This window comes from Amblyomma maculatum, chromosome 10 (assembly GCF_055883805.1).
Source record: "Amblyomma maculatum isolate TAMU_Amacu chromosome 10, ASM5588380v1, whole genome shotgun sequence".
In the NCBI taxonomy this organism is placed as follows: Eukaryota; Metazoa; Arthropoda; class Arachnida; order Ixodida; family Ixodidae; genus Amblyomma; species Amblyomma maculatum.
The window spans coordinates 115299769-115320479 of NC_139353.1; the positions used below are offsets into that span (position 1 = coordinate 115299769).

Sequence of the window (20711 nt, forward strand, 5' to 3'; positions counted from 1 at the left end):
GCAGTGCATACAACCATTCAAATAGCGTCGCGTTCAGCAAGACCGGAGGTAGTAGCCGCCGGCGGTTTGGTGCGCTACAGTTAAATGGGCCCTCTGGGAGGGTCCACTGTTTACCAATGTCTTTCTCTATGACGATATCGTGGCACTGTAGCCTGACATCGGCACGCCAGTGGCCATCACCATAGAGCGACAAAGGCAAATGAAGCACAAAAAATGGATTCGCTACTGGTCTACCAATCGATACCGGGTAACGATGATCTGTTACTCAACCTTAGCGTAGCCATCACGCGCGACGTGTTCAACAGGAACTTAGGTGGCGTTTTTGCTTGCGTGCTGCAAGCTGCCGATCGGACAGAGCAGCGTATAGGCAGGAAACAAGTAAATGGTGGTGCGGCTCGTTTAGTGGGGTCAGAGTGGGGCTAAGTGTGCCGCAGCGTTATCAATTTCATTCACAACAGTTTCTATTCTGTGCAGTTAGTTTCACGCCTGGCGTCTGTTCCGCTTATATTATTAGCGTTGTCATCGTCTCTCGTGCAATTGCCTAATGGGGAGCACTACCGTACGTTAACTAATACGAGAATGACGAGACAATTTGAACTTATAGGGGCAAATAAAACTAAATATGACGGTCACCTCCAGAACCCACAGCGAATGCATGCCCTTCGGTGCTCAACTGCGCCCCTAGCGGCCAGCGCTGACCCTATATTAAACTTTGGCGGGAGTTTCGTGACCAGAAAAAAAGTATTGAGGAACTCTGGCTTTGTGTTTATATATTTTTTCTGTAACTAATGTTCTAAAGTATAGTGTGAGCGCAAGCCCAGTGAAACAAACTCGGAGATGTTCAGACTCGCCTATGCTATTTTCCGCGTTATATATATGACAAAGGTATTAATTATTCGGCCCAATTACCTATTTGAAATTATTTCTTTGAGAAAAAAAATGACAATGAAACAGTATATACTTTAAAGAAACTACTACTTTGTTTACACCACGCTAACTTACGCCATACAATTTACAGGCCCTTAAAGAATGCTGCTAAGTGACCACCTATTTTTATAAATCATTCGCCAAGTGCGTGGAGCCATATTAATTGTACAGAGAAAGGCACAGAAGAGCAGAAGTCACGAGGACGATTTTTTTATTTCGCCAGGAATCGTTTTCGGTCGTATCGACAGGTACTGCCGCAGTAGGGTGCCGACACGCGATATTCGCCCGGCGAATCCAACGCTGCCGAACGATCGGCAATACTTACCTCTTTTATGGCAATCAAATGCTGCGCGCATATTACCGCAAAGTCCCGAACAAGTATCTATCGAAAAAACTTGCAACGTTGTGCAAACTGGGAGAAACTAACATCAACAAAGTGCGCCAATGCGCAACTAGGCACCAGAAGCACTACGTAATGTGAGATGAAGGTGTTGTGTATAAATTTTCCTTGTCATGCGGGAAGCATTCATTGGCCAGACGGGGAGATGTCTGAACGAGCGCCTAATGGAACACGCTCGCAACGTCAGAAACGGGCAAGGCGGATCGCTGGTTGATCACATTCGCGCATGCAAGTCAAAAACCTGTAAGCCTTTCTTTGAAGTATGGTAATAGGAAAAAGCAGAGAAAGAATAACGCGCGAAATCATTGAAGCCGAAAAATAATCATGTCACGATGCGCGTGTGCAAGCACGCCTTCCATTCTCTCAGATAAAGAGCTCGTTGTTCCAAGGCATTGATACGGTTTTCACACGTGATTCCTGTTTTCTGTGGTATAAATGTGATGCTTCAGGAGAATAAAATTTGTTGGAAGTTAGCGCTCCTGATGTTCGTCTCCCGTCTGGGTGTGGCCTCGTCTTTTTCTGTGCTTTAGTGTATTGGAGCTATGTACCAACAAGCCCAAAAAGCCACACTACTAATCTTTACGTCTGTCACCCTGATCTGATAGAAGTGTTATCCTCTACCTGCTTTCAGTGCGCGACTTTCCCCATCATCCTGGTGATGCTCCGTATCACCTCGTAAGAAAAACTATCCACCGCGACCAATGCGAGTGAGGCGGCGCGAAGGCAGAGCACCAATACTTTCCTCCGTTCGGCTGTAATGCTCAGAAACAAAAATGTATTCATTGGTGGTGTGTGTTCGTCAGCTTTGGTGGATGTGAGTGCGACAGTCTCTGAAATGAGTTATGGGTTTCAACGCTTTTTGGGACACAAACTGATGTCTCAATGCGATCGTGTTTGAACGTTTAGTAGTGTTAGTGGAGAGGTGTCACGGCCTATGAGTGTGTGTACTGCCAAAGTGTATGCGGGTGGTGCAAGCTTTCAAGCCGAATTTTTGTGCTACCCCATTAAACGCATGACTATAATAGGAATAGACTTTCTGAAGTTTTGTGGTGTTACCATGGACTGCTAAAATGAAGATGTTTATACTAACGGTGCTAATCTGCCGTCCTTTTGAAAGCGGCCGTAACGAAGAAACAGTTTTTAGTATTACCAAAGACAGAGTAGTTCCACCTGGCTGCCACGATCACCCCAGTGGACGTTCCACTTACTGACCAGACGACATTTCAGGCAGTGGTGCAACCAATTCACGCAGCTTTCCTCAACCAAAATGTTTATAATTCTCATTGTATGATCTCCGTGCACCACGGCAGTGCTTCGTTATGGACGCTGAACCCATTGTCCGAGCCTGTAGTTTTACCAACAGGCGTGCAGCGTCTTTGCTTTGGTCCCAGATGCTACGACTGCACCCGTACCTTAGGCCACTGATGCCTTCCACATGATCAGCTCCGATCTAAGCTCGCCTCAACCTACGCTTGTGAATATTATTCTACACGTCTCGCCTATGTTTGATTTTTCTGAAAAAATGGAAAAATACACCCTGTGTCTCAGACCCATCATACTATCGACAATGGTTCGTCTCGTCCCATCAGTCAAAAGGCATATCGCGTGTCCCCATCTAAGCGTAAGTCATTCATGAGCAAGTGAAGGACATGCTATGCAAGAAGGTGACATAGCAGTCGCCCGGCACTTGGGCTGTTCCTGTCATTGTCGTGCGGTAGAAAGAGGGTTCATGGAGATTTCGTGTGATCATCGACGTCTCATCACCATCATCAGCCTGATTATACCCACTCAGGGCGAAGGCCTCTCCCATATTTCTCCACTTAACCCGGTTCTGTGCTAGCTGCATCCACATGACCCCTTCGAACTTCTTAACGTCATCCGCCCACCTAACGTTCTGCCGCCCCCTGCTACGCTTTCCTTCCCTTGGAATCAAGTTTGTTATCCTAAGCGACCATCGGTTATCTTCTCTTCGCACTACATCAACTATGGGGCTGAAACGTGGAGGCTAACCAAAAGGGTTCTATTTAAGTTGAGGACAACTCAGAGGGCTATGGAACGAGAAATGGTAGGGGTAACATTAAGAGATAGGAAGCATGCAGAGTGGGTGAGAGAAATAACTCAAGTTACTGACATTCTAGTGGAAATTAAGAAGAAATGGGCATGGGCATTACATGTAGTGCAACCCAAGTAGCACAAAGTGGGCTATGAAGGGTGGACCCCGGTGGGTCCGATGTAGGCACTGCAGGAGAGCCACGGTGGGCTTAATGTGGGTGCAGCAAGAGGGGCCGACATAGGCCTCAAGGGGGCTTGTCGACAAAGCCCCGATGGGCCCCACTAGGGACCGATGCAGGCAGCCCTTGCGGGGTTGCCCATCTTTTACCCGCATTGCCAAAAGGGCACATCCCGCCAGCTCCCCCCGAAGGTCCTACTTTGGACAGATTCGGGCAGCCACTCTGGATGAACATTTTTTTTATTTCGGTAAGCCCCTCAGATAATGACATAGCACATAGCACCGTTGCTGGTTCTATAGCGCAAGCCGCACTTGGGCTTGCCCACATTATTCCCATAGGGGTCTGACACAGGAAATTTATGGGAAGTCTAGTCCAAGTTTCACCAATCAATATTCATGCACATAATAAAGTAATTATTTTATACATGTCTGCACTTTCTAAACAGCCACAATATAAATTTTGCAATAATTCATAACAATATTCTAGCCTAAATGACTTGATGAACATCTTTCTGAGGCTATGGAGATGTGTGTTCTGAACAGTAATATCGTGCCGAGAGTTGCAGGCTGTCCACAGTAACCACATAATTAGCAACAGTTAGCAATCAGTGTTTTAGTATTTTTAGCGCAATTTGCATGAGCGCGAAGACTAAAGCCATGTAATTTGTATAACCGACTAAATATGGCAACAACTGTTATACAAATCATCTCTAATAAAAATTTAGGGCAGCATCTAATACAAATAAAGGTTGAAAAGAATGATTACACAATTGCACGCACGCCTTCTAGCCCCATTACGGTCGATGTGGGACCTACAATGGTTTTGTGGGGGCAGCCTCAATTGGGCTGGGTGTTGTTTTTTGAACCTAGATCCCACCTTCTGTTTCACCTGCCTTCAAATTCCCCACAAGGAACCGATTTTGGTACCATGCGGGCACGCCGCCTTTCAGCCCCATTACAGCCTATGTGGGACATAAAGCGGTTTAGCTAAGGCTGCCTCATTTCAGCTTCACGAGGGCTTGCCCAAATTGAGCTCTTCCACCTGCCCTCAAGTAACCTACAAGGGGCCGATTGGGGCGGCATGTGGGTATGTTCGTATTTTTCCCCCACTAAGGCCGATGTTGCTCCCACGAAGGTTTAATGGGGACGCCCTTACGGAAATGCCATATCTGGACTTATAAAAAAAATCCAGATCAGGTATATCAGGAATTGGGCAGATATGGTATATTGGGACAGATCTGGGCCAGATAAGGCATATCTGCCCAATTCCTGATTTCGAGTACCAGATAAGGCATATCTGGTTGTATATGCCTGATCTGCCCAATTCCTGATTTCGAGTACCAGATAAGGCATATCTGGTCAGATATGCCTTATCTACCCAATTCCTGATTTAAAGATCTAGCCCGCATGGCAGGTAGGTTTTGAACTATAGATCTATATATCTGCATATCAACATAACACTTTATTACAACACACACAAAACAATTTCAGTATTCCAGCTAAACGCACACTCAATCAAGTTTGCCAAGGGAAACCTGAATTTCCCCTTTTATTTCAAACCTTACAGGAAAATAACTCTGAAACCACAGGTTTTCTTTTTTCCCTGCCTATATGGAATCACTCAAAGACGGTCCTGAATTACGTGTGTATACCGAGGGCCAAAGACATGCTCATCTGTTAGTAAATATTGAGATTCTACTCATTTACGCACGATACTATAACAAACTAATGAGATATCTGAACAGAATAATGTCTACACGAGAAGCTAAAGTGAAATACGTACCTAATAAATTAGATATTACATTTTTATTCTGCTCTTTTACACACAGAGCTTTAACCAGTAAATGCTTTTAGTTCGAGCTGGTTTACTTGCGAAGCTAAATAAAATAAACGGCTATTAATCGAACTAGACTATTAAAATGAAATTTAAAGGTTTGTCGACACCCGGGAAAGGTACCGCTAAACCACAAGGGCGATAAAACACACACTGCTGGGACTTGCTGATAATACCTAAACCTTAGCAAAGTACATATAGGCTGTCAGGAAGTACTGGTGCTACCTTAAGCAGAGACTGCAGTGCAAAATGAGCGAACGCGCCTAACTCGTGGTTGCTTTTCAAATTAGGAGAGAAAACAAAAAAAAAGCATGTCCGATGGCATTTGTCATGACAGCGACAACTCTGCACCTAAACCAAATCAAGCATGAAGCTACTGAGGTAGTGCAAATAATAATAATAATAATAATAATAAACAACGAAGGACCCTATCCACTCACTGAAATTTGTCAAAATTGCTAGAGCGAAAGAGAAATTAGCAACGAAATGTACGGAAAAATATCACATACTGGCAATTAACATCCAATTTACTGATTGGAAAATTAATTTTCCATCAAAATAATAAAGTGAACAATATCCTGAGGCTGGCAAGTGCTAGTTCCCGACAAGAAGTATCACGCTCACGGTTTTGGTGATCGGGCGTGAAGATGAGGCGGCACGATGAGGGTGCGATCCGACACAATGGTGAAGATTTGGCCGTGCCACCCAGCGCAGAATCCCCGAAAAGCTCTACCAGGAGGATCTGGACGCTATAAAAGCACAGCACAGTGTCTGACTAGAACCACTTGGCAGCAGCGGGCGGCGACGGGCACCAGCTAAGCGCATTTCACTTTTTACTCCAGGTTAGAATCTTGGACTTCTCGTATTCTTTGCGTTTTTTTTTACGGCCTTGCAGCTGCCAACAGTGCATTTTCTGTGTTTATTATTGTTTTCGTTGAACTGCTCCATTATGTCTAACAAAGCGTGGGATGAGTTTAGGGAAGAAATGAAAAGGGCAATGAAAGAGTTCAGGTGCAAGATCGAACGCGATTTAACGCATGAGCTGAGGGAACTCAAGTGTTGGAAATGCGCAGTCAATGGGAACGTCACTGTTGGAAAGGCGTAGTCAATGGGAACGCCGCTCCCGAGTGATGCATCTGACAGCGTAGCCAGGCCAAAAGTACGCCGCTTTATTTCCAGATCATGTCATAAATAGCTTTTGAAATGACGCAGACTGGGGATCCAGTATCAATGTCCATTTTTAGGTCAACGCCTTTCCATGTGAATGTTTCCTGAATGGGTGGTAGCAGCGTCTGCGCCGCCGTACGGAGGGACCATATCTGCGATGTACTGCTATCACTGTCTTCCGATTCCTGCTGCTTCTGTGCTTCCATGGTATCAGTTCTGTTAACGCTGTCAGCCGCTGAGCACATCTTCGCTAGATGCCCGTATCGTCTGCATTTGAAACATTGCCGTCTGTTAAACCGACATACTGCAGTCTTGTGGCCGTAGTTACCGCAGCACCGGCATTGCGTTCGCGGTTGCGTTCGTATCTCAGATTGGCGCCGATGAGTTATCTGAACACGTTTGGATCCTGAGCCTCGCCGGTTATGCCTCGCGAATCTAGTTCGGCGCTTTCTGCAGCTAGTGCTAGAACCTCTGCTTCCTTTAGCGACAGGTCTTTTATTGCCAGAAGCTGCTTTTGTAACTCTTTGATCGGACGCCACACACGATGCGGTTTCTGATCATTCTGCCTAGCATAGACGAAAAATTTCAGTTCTGTGCTATGTGTCGTATAGCGACAATAAATTCCTGCACGGATTCTTCTTCTTTCTGATAGCGGTTGAAGAACTTGAAACTTTCTGCTATTTCGTTTGGTGTAGGATCATGATAGCTGTTCAAGGTCTCGACTGCCTTGTCGTAGCTCAACGAACTTGTTTTTACTGGCGCTACTTTACTGCATAAACTTGAATGGTCTTTGTCCCAAGGGCGGCTACTAGTAAAGCCCTCTTCTTTGCATCAGCTGAGATTTCATTGGCCTCAAAGTACGCTTCTACTTTCACCAGGTAAGCTTGCCACATCTTTTTCCTCATCGAAGTCCGGTAGCTTGTGACCCATGTCTGGCGCTGTCCTGGGCCCGATATCCTTGCTTCAGCCTCGTCGCCACTGTTGGAAAGGCGCAGTCAATGGGAACGCCACTGGGAAAGGCGTAGTGAATGGGAACGCCGCTCCCGAGTAATGCATCTGACAGCGTAGCCAGGCCAAAAGTACGCCGCATTTCCAGATCAAGGGGTATTTATAGTCATAGGGGTGTGGGGAAAGAAGGAAAGAAAGAATGAAAAGATTGGTGCCGTTGCCGGTTCATAGATGGCGATAACATCAAGGATAGCCTTCAGTTTTTTAATCAAGAGTATGGTTCAGTGAAAAGTAAGAACGAGCAGCTTGACACGGAAAACGAAGCACTAAAGAAAGCAAATGAAACACTTGCAGACGAGTGTGAGAAGGCAAAAAAGCAACTTGAAGAGCATGAAACTAGAATCACAGCCAGTGAACAATACGCAAGGAATCGAAACATTAAACTCAAAGGCGTTGAAAAGGTGGACAGCGAAGACCTGATAAAGATTTTCAGTGAAATTGGAAATGTCCTGAATGAACCAGTGACACAAGAAGACATTGAACTGTGTCACAGAGTGAAAACTCGCAAGCATTCATCTGAAAACATAATTGTACAATTTAAGAACAGATCTAAAAGAAATGCCTTACTTCTGAAAGCGAGGAAAACACGTGTTTCCATGAAAGACCTTGACGAAAACTGCGACAGTACACCCGTTTACATTAATGAGCATTTATGTCCCGTAATGAAGCGACTTTTGGGACTGACTGTGGCAAGGAAGAAGGAATGCCAGTGGAAGTTCGCGTGGACCAGAGATGGCAAAATTTTTGCTCGAAAAGATGAACAGGCTAACGTCGTCAATGTACGATGCGAGCGTGACGTGCAGTTAATTGTCTAAACCCACACTGAACTTGCACCCAGTTTTCATTTTTCCAGAATGGCATTACAGCCGTGGGATATCAATAACATTTTTTCTGAAAAGATATTTGCTGTTAAGTGCTTCCATTTAAATATAAGATCCGCAGTAAATAAAGAAGATCAGTTGCATATTCTTCTAGAAAGTTTTACTTTTTCTTTTGATGTCATAATGTTGACGGAAACTTGGTATTCCAGCGATAGTGATGTCATGACGGATAAAAGATATAATACCTATTTTTTAAACAGAGATAATAAGCGCGGCGGTGGTTTATTGCTTAATGTGAAAAAAAATCTAAATTGCGATTTACTTGAAGAGTTCTGTTTTATCACCGAACACATTGAATGTCTTGCTGCTATCAGCTCCAAAAACCTTTTTGCTGTTGCCTATCGCCCTCCTGATGGCAATATAGAAAACGTTTTTGCTAGCTTGGAAAGACTGCTATGGTACACAAATGAAAATGGCCTGACGCTATATTAAGGAGGCGACTTCAATATTGATCTTTTAAGTCACTCAACAGCTCAAAGTAAATTACAAACTACACTCACCTGAAATGCATTTAGCAATTTAATACAAAGCGCAACCCGTATTACAATACACACGAATACTTTAATAGACCTGTTCATTACAAATTCACCTACCCACGAGGTTTCCGCAGGCGTATGCGCTGCAACCATAAGTGACCACCTACCCATCTACATGTTCACAAAATTACCATTAACACATTCTGATACAGAAGCTGAAGACCGGTGCGAAACGCAAAACATCAATGAACGAACGTTAAATAGCTTTCGGAGGAAAATAATGGAGACAAGCTGGGATACAACGTTTATGAACTGAACTCTGTAATTGACGCGTATAACGAGTTTCTCAATCTCTTCACATCTGCATATTCTCAATCTTTTCCTTTGACTCTAATTAAAAAAGCTAACAACTCTCGCAAGCCTTGGATCACGAAAGAATGCATTAACATGATAAAAGAGAAAGACAAACTATTTAAGCATTTCCTAACCACACGTGACCCAAATGACAGGAATCAGTTTAAGAAGCATAGAAACAGAACAAATTCTTTCCTAAGAAATCAAAAGCGTAACTATTTATATAATGTTTTTGAACTCGGCTGCAACAAAAAACCCGAAGTAATGTGTAACAAAATAAATATCTTATTAAATCGTTTCCCTGCCAACAGGAACCTCACTGAAATGACAGTGAACAACGAAATACTGCGTAATAAAGATTTAGCTGAAGCATTTACCAACTTTTTTTGTAATTTGGTATCAGGTTCTGATAATCCTGAAACACAAAGCCGTGTGAGTAGAAATTCAAACACTTTTTTTTGAACCAACGAGCGAAAGCGAAATCTACACAGTGTTTATATCGCTCAGAAACAGCCATGTTACCGACATTGACAATATTCAAATAATTCCTTTTAAATATGTTCTTGACCTAATTTTACCACAGCTTACACATATATACAATCTCGCCCTCTAAACTGGTATCTTTCCGGACAGAATGCAAATATCCAAAGTTATACAGTATTTAAATCAGGTGACAAAAATTTATTTTCTAATTACCGCCCTATTTCGATTTTGCCGGTATTCTCAAAAGGCTTAGAAAAGATAATACACTTGAGAATAACAAATTTTGCAAATAAGCATGATCTTATCAGTGCATCTAAATTTGGATTTCGTAAAGGCAGGTCGACAGAGCTTGCTCTTTTAACGCAAAAAGAAATAATCCTGAAAGAATCTGAAGACAAGAAAATTGCAGCGGGCCCTTACATTGATTTTTCTAAAGCATTCGATAGTCTCAGTCACCTAACACTATTGAGGAAGTTAGAATTATATGGCATGCGGGGAATTCCATTAGCATTAATGACATCATACTTGCAAAATCGTAAGCACTGTGTAGCAACAGGTAAATATTTATCGAACTATAAAGCAGTTACGACAGGAGTACCTCAAGGAAGCATCCTGGGACCTTTACTATTTAATTTTTATATCAATGATATAACGAGCATCACCTCGGTTGCAAAGTGTGTCATATATGCCGATGACGCCACCTTGTTGTTTTGTAGTCACAGTTACGATTGCCTAGAAAATAACAAACAAAACTCTCAGCGATTTATATTTATGGAGCACATCAAATTCCCTGCAACTAAACAGCAAAAAAAACTAAGGCAGTAATTTTCACCCCAAGACAGTCTACAACGACAAAGGATATAAACCTATCTATTGGTCACTCAACAATAGAGGTGGTTGATACAATTAAAACACTTGGTGTGTATTTCCATAAACATATGTTCTGGGATATCCATGTTAATAACGTGATTTCTCGAATTTCAAGGACCGTGGGTATACTATCTAAATTTAAATATTTCTTACCGCCTGCTGTTAAACTTAATTTGTTTAATTCGTTATTTATGTCCAATGTAAATTACTCTTTTCTTGTTTGGGGTAACCCTAGATTCTCAAATTTAAACCAAATTTTCATTCTACAAAAGAAAGCCGTTCGACTCATTGCAGGTGCAGAACCAAATACACACACGAAAAGCCTTTTCACGGAGTTTAAAATACTTCCCATATATAATCTTTACTCTTTCACCTTGGCCAGAAGGCACAAGCAAGGTCTACATAACAATGAGGCCTTTATCACATCCATTGCAAATTTAAGTTTAAGGGAGGGTAGGTCTACATTCCGGTCACCAGAAATTTGGACAGTTCCTTTTTTTACGCACAACCTTTAGCCGTCAAATGTTGGAATTTTCACTTCCATCGTTACTTAATTATCTCCACACTCACAGTATCATGGTAGAAAATGTTAGTATGTCAACGTTGAAGACTTTTTTTGCATCATAATAGAGATGGTACCTTCGTGACGAATTGTATAATGATGACTATTTCTTTATTTTTTTGTTTTTTTGTCCATACTGTATATATGTATTGTGTTCATTACACTGATTGAGCAATTTTTGAACATACAAATGAAGCTTATTTATTTTATTATGTTTGCTTCAGTTTATGCAATGTCCTTGCACATTTATTTTTTTCTATAAAAGGTTGTCCTGCCGATTATGCACTGCTTATCTAAACATTTGCGACCGCTGTATGCTGTATTGTATGACCGCTGTATGCCTTGTACACAGGGGCTTGAATCTCGTCAAGTGAAGTATTTTTCACTTTTGTTCGAGCCCCTGCCGCTTGGACGGAAATAAACTGAATTGAATTGAATCTAATTTTCCTTAAGCTTTGGTGTGAAGCAACAAGTTAAGTTGGCAATCAAACAAGCGTGAATCCATCGTGGTAGACAGGCAGAACTCAGGATCTGAGTCTAGATCACACTTTGATATGCACTTCATATATGAATGATGTGGAATCATGGAACAAGAAAGCTTGTTCTGAATCGCCAAATGGAATAAGCTACAGTATTGAGTGGGAAGTTAAAATATCATGCAGGAGAAGTCTTCAGTGTGAAGAAAAGCCAAAAATTGGTGCAACTAAAGTGTAACTTCCCACTCAGGAGCACATGTGGTTTGACGTCATGCTAGTGTCAGATTGCTTTGCCAATTAGCAACGATGCCATTTCTGGGGCACTGTGCAGTGCTTTCATCGCAGCTGTCATCAGCAGAGCAGTGGAATGTGGCACTAGAAATTTGTCAGGCATAAGTACCCGCGCGAGAGTGTGGATGAAGTTTTTGTCTCATGCGGCACTCTCGGCGTGAGTGTTCGGCGCAAGATAACAGCGACTCAAGCAGACGTGCAGCCGCTCCTGCCATCCAAGCTGTTGTCTTTCTACTTTTGCTCATGATTGTACTTTGTGTTTGAAGAACCTCCTTACAGCTATTCAAGTTATTGTTTCACTGCAACTCCTTGGCTAGATACTTGCATTATTGGTATAGTACCAACATAGCCACCTGTAACGGACACTGAGGACAACTTCATCCAGTTTTATCCTTGATGAAAATTGGTTTTTGCTCGGTTCGCCCTTATTGATGTTTGTCCTACACTGAAACACTTCTACTTTTGCATTAACTGCACTTAAAATATTCCTGTCAATTGATTCAGTTGTGATGTGAATCGGAAAAAGACTCCATGAAAGTGTATGCTATCATAGCTAATGCTGCCTGAGTAACAGATTTAGCATACTGGAGAAGTATTGGTGGAGACATGTACCGAGATTATGTACAGAAGCTGCACATGCACAGCGACAAGTGAGCAGCCAGGTTGGACCATTGCATGTTTACAACTGGCATACATAAAACTCTTGTATCTCTCCAGTATGCTAAAGCACTAATGACTGTTGCAAGGTTGCAAAACTGGGCTATGATTGTGTTGCTCAAAGTTGAATTTCTGGCCTCTTCCGGATAATGAAATCTCCATTTGCAGGATGATTAGCTCCGTTGCTTTAGAATAAGGTATCTAATGATGCAGGTTAACTTAAGGCCCTTTGAAGCTCAAGAGCATCGGCTGTGATAAGTTTAATATCAAGACATTTATAAATTCTTGAATGTGCATCCAAGCAAGCAATATTTATGTTTGTGTTCTGGCTAAAATTTTTTCAAGCACCAGGGCAGGACCAGCTGTTTCATGAAGTCAAAGGACAATTATGGAATGTTTATTTCGTAAATTTTGTTCTTTCTTGTAACTCATGGAGGTTTTTCTTTTATTAAGCCACCTGCAGGACTTTCTGAGAGAGAAAAAAGAAAACTGATGCGCCAGGCTGCAAGAAATGAGCTCACCAATATAATTAATACCTTTGAAAATTGTGGGAGCACTGAAATGGTGAGTAGTGTCTGTTATCTAATTGTAATGGCCCATTAAACAGCCTGTAAACAGGTTGCTTTTTTTTTGGTATTGGGCGCGAGCGCCACCACTGGGGCGAACGGTGCTAGCGTTGACCTAGCTGAGAAAGTGGGATCACGTGACTGCTCTTACTGCTGCTGAAGCAAACGCTCGATTGAATTTATGCATTTTAAAAGCGAATAGTCGCGTTTATTTCTGTTTTTTTGGTTGATATAGAGTACCAGCCTTGCACTTTTTGATCTTGCATCGTGACTGAAGCTACTGAAGTTTATTTAAGCTGTTGCTACAGTCCGTTACTGCACTGTACCCGGACGTAAGCGAGGGAACCCGGCGCAAGCTCCCATTGTTACCCGAAACATACGCTCACAGAAGATTTCTTAATCATAATTTGAATAGGCAAATCAGCGAGTGATCATTCTCATGATGTGCGCAGCAGACACTTCACCGAGCGAGATTTCATCCATAGAGTTGGCGGTAAGAGTTCGGTGAGTTGCAGAAGAAACTGCGCGAGCGTTTTAGTTTACGCTTGTCACTTGTGAGGCTAATGATACTATTGTTGGAAGGATGGAAAGATGCTGGCTTCTTCGTGGAGCAGTACCTTCCCAAAGAAAAGAGTGATCGTGCAAAGACCAGGTATCAAATTGTTCTAAATGAACGCGTTGACACGGAAGTGTCACTGAAGTGAACTAGAAGATTCTGCCGCCTCAGGCATTGTTATGCATGGTAAGTTGTCTCGGGCAGTGTCTCCATTTCTGTAGTAATTTCAAATGACAGAGTCTGTGAATAAATGAAAGATAGAGCATTGCATGCATGTTGTCATGTGCTGATCGAGATATGCGTAATAAAAAAAAACCTACTGTGCGCGGGGAAAGCAAATATCCGCTCTTAACCTAGAGTGCTAATAAAGAATTAATCCATGTCATCCCCACAGTCAAACTTGTTTGCTCTACTACTTTCTAGGGAGCAGGGAAAAAGTGCCGCTTCCGCGGCGCTATGCGAAGGCGCTTCGCACCTGTCAGCTTCTGATAGTCCTCTGCTCTAGCAGAGAAATCCCATTACCTGTGCACTGGCTGCTTAGATTGGACTGGTTGTGGGGTAGCTTCAGTTCTTTCTTTTTTTTCATAACATCAGAAATGCTGCAGCCGGTGCGCATCGTCGTAGCAGTAAAGCTCGCCAACGATGATAACTCTGATTCAGTGAAGTGATTTTTTGCCGAATGAGTGGGTTTCATACCTTAGAATAAACTTATACAGGGCCAGACTGAGATGTATATTAAATAAATAAATGAACATAATGCTAATGCGCAACTGGACTGCCAAGGAAAGCACCCCACAGCAGCAGTTCAACATGCATTATCCCAGTTGCTTCGTCAAGCAGGCTCTTCCGAGAGGTGGTGCCACGGTATGTCCACGCGTCCAATATATAGAGGTACATAATTATTCATCCTTTATATCTGTTACAATTTGAAACACATTTGAGGCTGTCCATATTCTAAAGCTAATATGTGGTACTTGCTGGGAGAAAGCACTGCCGGGTGCTAAGCAGTAATTGATATCAGAGGTTCTGTAATGCTTGCTAGAGTGGTTAAAGGATTTGAGTGCTGTCAGCACTGTGCTGGGAATGCTGGGAGTAGCTGTGGGATTCAGAGGCATTATTTGCTTTAAAGTGATGGAGACAACAAATGATGCAAGGATGCAACAAAGGATGCAAGATAAATACTCTGGAATTCATGTGTATATATAAACATACCGGGTGTCCCAACAAACTTGAACCAAGGGTTACAAAAAATATATATTTGAGGTAGGTCAGTGAAGCCAGTTGCATACAGACAGCCTCCTTGTGCACCACAGGCAATTTTTTGTTTTGCAATTAATTAATTAGCTAATTACGGAAATTTTTCTAACTTACTAAATATTCACCTTCCCAAGTAGCACAAAGTGGGCTATGACGTGGGGGCCCGCTTTGGGCCCGTGAGGGCAGCCCATACGGGCCCCACGCGGGATTTGCAACACGTACCCAGAGGGGTCCCGCGTGGGCTGCCCAATTTTGCTGCGATCGGTCCCAAACTGTATCCGCGTAGGCAGCCCAAATGGGGCTGCCCGCATTCAGCCTAAATAGGGCTGCAATCATTCAGCCCAGGTAGACGAATGTGGGCAGCACACCAGAACCATTATTGGGTCCCACGTTTGTGCAGGCTGTGACATCCATTCATCAAGGTTTTAATTTTTAGGTCGATTAATCCCTCCAATACCTGAATTGTACAAGCGCGGGATTTGCGAAAGCCTGTCAGTTTGGGGCTGACCCACGTGCTGCCCTCATGGGTTGAATCGGGCATTTTCAGGGCTGCCCAAGTTCCAATAATCAAGTGTGAAACATTAATCACTATTTTTTTTTGCTTGTATGCTACACTTAGTAACATGAGAGAAATGTATCCCAAAACTACAATAATGTGGGCTGGCCCACATCAACCCAACATGTTGGTATGAATATTTATTTCGGTGCTGCATGCAGAATAGTAAGGCCGTAAGAAACATTTGGAGGTCGTTCAGTACTTACTCGTAAAGTGGAACAGTTACTGTTGCATATTTTCTGTCGATACTACATAATTAACGTAGTTTGTAGAGTAAACTTAGATAGTCTTTATTCATTGCATAGATATGCTTAGGATAGTTATGTGAAACCTCCAGAAGAGGCAATTAGTGGCCGGTATAACATGATTTACATAAATAAAATGGTGCCTTAAAGATACCTTTCAGAGCGGTATGACCGTCTACGGCCAATCTGAGGCCCACTGCGACCTTTCATGGGCTGCCCCAATTGGGCTGACCTTATTTTTAAAGCATGGACTACGAATATATGTTGCATTATACCGCAAGTACCCCAAGAAATACCCGTGTGGGCAGCGTGGTGGTGTGCTCGGTTTTCAGCCCAGCCGCAAACCATGTGGGACCTATTCGGTTTTTGCGTGGGCAGCCCCAATCGGACTAGTCCGTCATCTATTCCCTATTGAAACGACTCCGTATGCAGCAGTACAGAAAATGTACGGATTCCGTACGTTTTCCGCCTCACACTTACAGAAAACAAGCGGATTTCATACGTTCGTTACGGAAGTCCTTGCGGAACTTACGGAATTCATGCTGCGGATGCGGATGGTCGTGTGCGGAGAACATATAGACGTCATGCAATCGATACGGATGTCCTAATGGAGTGTACGGAGCATGTACGGCGATTGCGGACGGATATGTGCGGAAAATACGGATTTCTCACTGACATGATGCGGTAACTACGGAGTGCGTATGGTTGATGCGGATACTTCGTTCCGCGTATGCGGAAACCTCGCCGTACAGGCCGGCAAATGCGGAAGAAACGGACTTCACCACAGCTAGTCGCTTGAGCCACGTACGTCCCGAACGCAGTCGTTGCAAATGATTAATGAGGCTGTTTCGCTCAAGCTTTTTTATGTATTTATTGAGAGAATCATGCGTATATGTATATGCCACGTAAAGAATATGGCTCGCGCGCCGGTTATAGCAGTTGCAGACGCAATGCAGTCGATCGGTAGCGTAAACCATCGCCACGCCTTGGCCGCTATCACTTTGCATGTTATCAGCGTTCATTGAACGCACGGATATGTACCGAAAACTATCGCGAACTTCGGAAGAAAAAAAAAATAGCACGGTCCTATTCATTCTTCTCCGCAGTCCGTTCGCGGGTGATTGTGTCATTACCAATTTCTTCTCTTAGAAGCGTTTTTTTGGTGACGCTGCTCAATTGTGATGAGTTGCTTGTACCTGAAAAGCTGAGTGACCGAAGGGATTTGAAAACAGTGCTACATGTGTTTTATTAAGAGATTCACAAGAATATCGGCATGCATGTGAGCCTTCTGAAAGGGTTCGTCTTCTGCAATTTAAATTTATTTATTTTCCCCCGAGGGCATTACATAAGGGCGGAGCAAACTGAATATGCAATGCGAACAAGAACGGGAGAACATTGGAACAACAATAAAACAGAAACTAAAGAAATAGTGCATGGGTTAAATGGAACAATATGAAAAACAAAAATAACAACATATCATATGTAAATGATGCCGAAACGGTTATACAAATCAGTGTTATATGCATGAAGTAATAAACACGCGAAAAAAGGCGAGACAATGTAAGCGCTGTCCCCCCCCCCCCGCCCCCCGCGCGCCCACAATTCCGCCGACGTCACCATCAATGCCTTCACAAAAGTTGGTCGCTCAGTTTTACCCTGAAATATTTACAATCAGTACAAGATAGGATGGTGTTTGGCAGGGCGTGCCACATATTGCGTCTTGAAAAAATGAAGAATTTAGTGCTAATAAGGTGCGACAGTTAATACATGCAATGCTATTATTTAGTAGCCACTTTACTGGATTAAGTGAGTGAGGAGCATTTTGCATTTTTGGTGGTGCTAAAATTCTTCAAAAACAAAGTCAATCTTGTTTTAAATAACACTCTGATGCCCCCCAGGTTCTTTAGCTTTTGCAAGTGAATTCACAGTTTCACCTCACGCTCACAAGTTTTTGAAAAGTTCATTTGAAGGCAGGTTGTCTCACACTGATACAGTCAAAATGGCTCTGCATGTTATCACAAAACCCAAGTCCGGCTACATAAAACAGGAATCTAACTTTCTTAAGTGAAGGGAATTCTGAACACATACAGAGCTTGAACAAACAGCAACTTTAATGATAAATGAAATGCAACTTGAAGCATATTTTGATCGCAAAGCTGGCTTGGCTGCTATTTAGTTGTGAAGCCCTGCGAAAGCAGCCCACATATTCATGCTCCAGGAGTTCTTCAAACAAAGACGTACACATCCTACCTGAGGCACAACTTGATGCTAAGGTGCTGCATGACTTCCTTTGAAAGCTAATCATTGGCCTGGAGGCATCTGCTTTTTGAATTATAGCATTGATATCAGGCAATAACTTCATAAATAGGAAATCAATGTGAATCTTTGCTATTCCCGCAAGGCAATAGCATTGTGTACCAGCATCCTGCCAATCCCTACCGTCCCCTATTTCTTCTAGTAGACCTAATTTACTTGCTTAAGGGTAGTTTTGTTTAGCTAAGTGTATAAGCTTCATTTTGCAGGCACGTCTTCAAAATATCTATGGCATATTTATTGCTGGGTACAACTAAAGAGAAAGCAGCAGCTGGTTTTTAGCCACAGTTAGAAACACCCTGTACCTTGTAGAGTATAATGACAATAATGTAATGTACAACATGCTCAAGAAAACAGAAACCAGCTCGAACTTTAGAGTAGTTAAGTGCACCTTGATACAAAACAGCAAGACACTTAAAATATTCTGTTAGCAGCTAGCAGCAAAGTTTTGCCATCACTGCACTCCCACATGTTTATTAACAGTAACTGCGTCTTAAAAAGTGTGGGCCATACTGAGTGACATTTCATCATATTCTAGTCAGAGTGCACTGTACAAAGAACATGCTCACTATGGTGGCTCAGTGGTTATGGGGCTTGATATAAATCCAAAGAAGAATTCAATCCTAGCCACGGTGGTTGCTTTTCAATGGAGGTGAAAAGCAGGGTGCCTGTCTTGTACAATTCCACTGCACATTTAAAAAAAACACAGGTGATTAAAATTGCCATAACCATCAAGAGGGTTTCCAGTTGGGCTAGTTGGTGACTGACATGTTCAAACATCGTTGCGCTTAAGAACAACTGACGTAAAGAACGACACGAAACACAAAAGTGCAAACTATCAACTGAAATTTTATTGCGATGAACCTACAGTATAGCATTACACGTAACAACATCACAAAAATCGACAAGTCAGCAAAGTAGCTATTGTCTCAAGGGTGAATGTGATATCTCCTTCACAAAAAAAAGACATTTGTCTCCTTTTCTTTATTTCCCAAGTGTTCTCTTTCTTCTTTCGATAAGGGGGCCGAAGGGTCGCTTACACATGTCCCATTCCCGGATTCGATACAGTGGGCCTCCCACAGTTTCCTTGTTAGCTTGTCTTTAGATTTCAGAAGAACCGCCGTCTCATTGAAAAGTTGTGCGCAATCTTTGCATCTAGCGCAGTGCGGCTGCAGATTTCCAGATACACTAATCTGGTTACAGTTGTACCTGTGCTCTCTGAGCCTTTCGTTAAGGCATCTTCCCGTTTCCCCCACGTATGCACGACCGCATGAGAGCATGCATATTTTTTTCTTTTGTGAAGGAGATATCACATTCACCCTTGAGACGATAGCTACTTTGCTGACTTGTCGATTTTTGTGATGTTGGTATGTGTAATGCTATATATTCATAGCAATAAAATTTCAGTTGATAGTTTGCGCTCTTGTGTTTCGTGTCGTTCTTTACGTCGGTTTTTCTTAAGCGCAACGATGTTTGAACATTGCCATAACCCATCATGGCAGCATCTCTCATAGACTAAGTCGCTTTGGGATGTTAAACTCTATTAGCCAAACTGAGAGTACAAGCAAAGTATTGAATCTTAATCCCGCTCAATAAGGTTTGGAAAATCACATGCATATATGCTATGTCATCCGCTGAAAATTCAATGAGAAGGCATGACGCTGCAGTATCATTAAATTTCAATATTGACGGAGCAGTCACAAGAGACAAAAAGCACTCAGTAATGTGTCCTGGCAGCCTGTGTGTACTATCAATTCACACCAGTTTCTTACAAAAAAAATAGTACTAGTACCATCAAAATGATGGCCTCTGCTGACAGGCTAGGTGTGCAGTTGGCATGACCAAGAAGGCATGCTCCATCAATATGTGTGTAGCTGTAGCAGTCAGCGGATTAGCTAGCATGGCATTAATTAGGTCTTTCACTTATCTCTCAAAGGAATGAAGTGTTGAGCTACAGTTGCTGCAGCATTACCAGCTTATCCACCACCTAATTTGGCGCCCATTTTGCACCAGTTGTCATTTTAACGAGCCTGCCACTGCCATTCTCAAAAACAAATACACTATGTCCCCACAGGTATCCAAAGTTTCTAATAGCTGTTACGAGGTGGAGCGATTGATGCAGATTGAATATCATCATTTGTCGGTTATAGAGTCTTCATCCAACAAACTCCTTTAGCAAGTGACCTGCACCACAGAAAAAAACAAATAAAGCATGTATTAGCACTGGCAAAACATTCTGTACAATAAGAAAAACAATTGCAAAGGCAGGAAAGTTTGGTTTGTTCAGCCTGTTGTGATAGGATCTGCTGAATTTGAATGGGTGCAGATTTTATTTTCCTGGGGAATATTATTCATTTTAGCTATATGCTAAAATATGACTATAAAGCATACATCGGCATCTTCATGCACAATCTCCCACATGGATTCTGGTTAGTTCAATTGTCCGACAGATATCAAATTTGATACTCTGCATGGCTTAACAAATTTTTTATCCCTATTAAACTGAAATGATATCTTGTTGACTGAAATCACGCTTTGTAAAATGCGCTGCATTATTTAATGCGCAATATCCACAATAGTAGACGTATACCAGTTAACAGCT

General features: G+C 42.6%; 1 protein-coding gene across 1 annotated transcript in view; it reads left to right on the plus strand.

The window, feature by feature from the left end:
* The window catches only part of LOC146177295 (uncharacterized), a 41996-nt gene that overhangs the window by 9737 nt on the left and 11548 nt on the right, over positions 1–20711 (plus strand). The window lies entirely within an intron of this gene.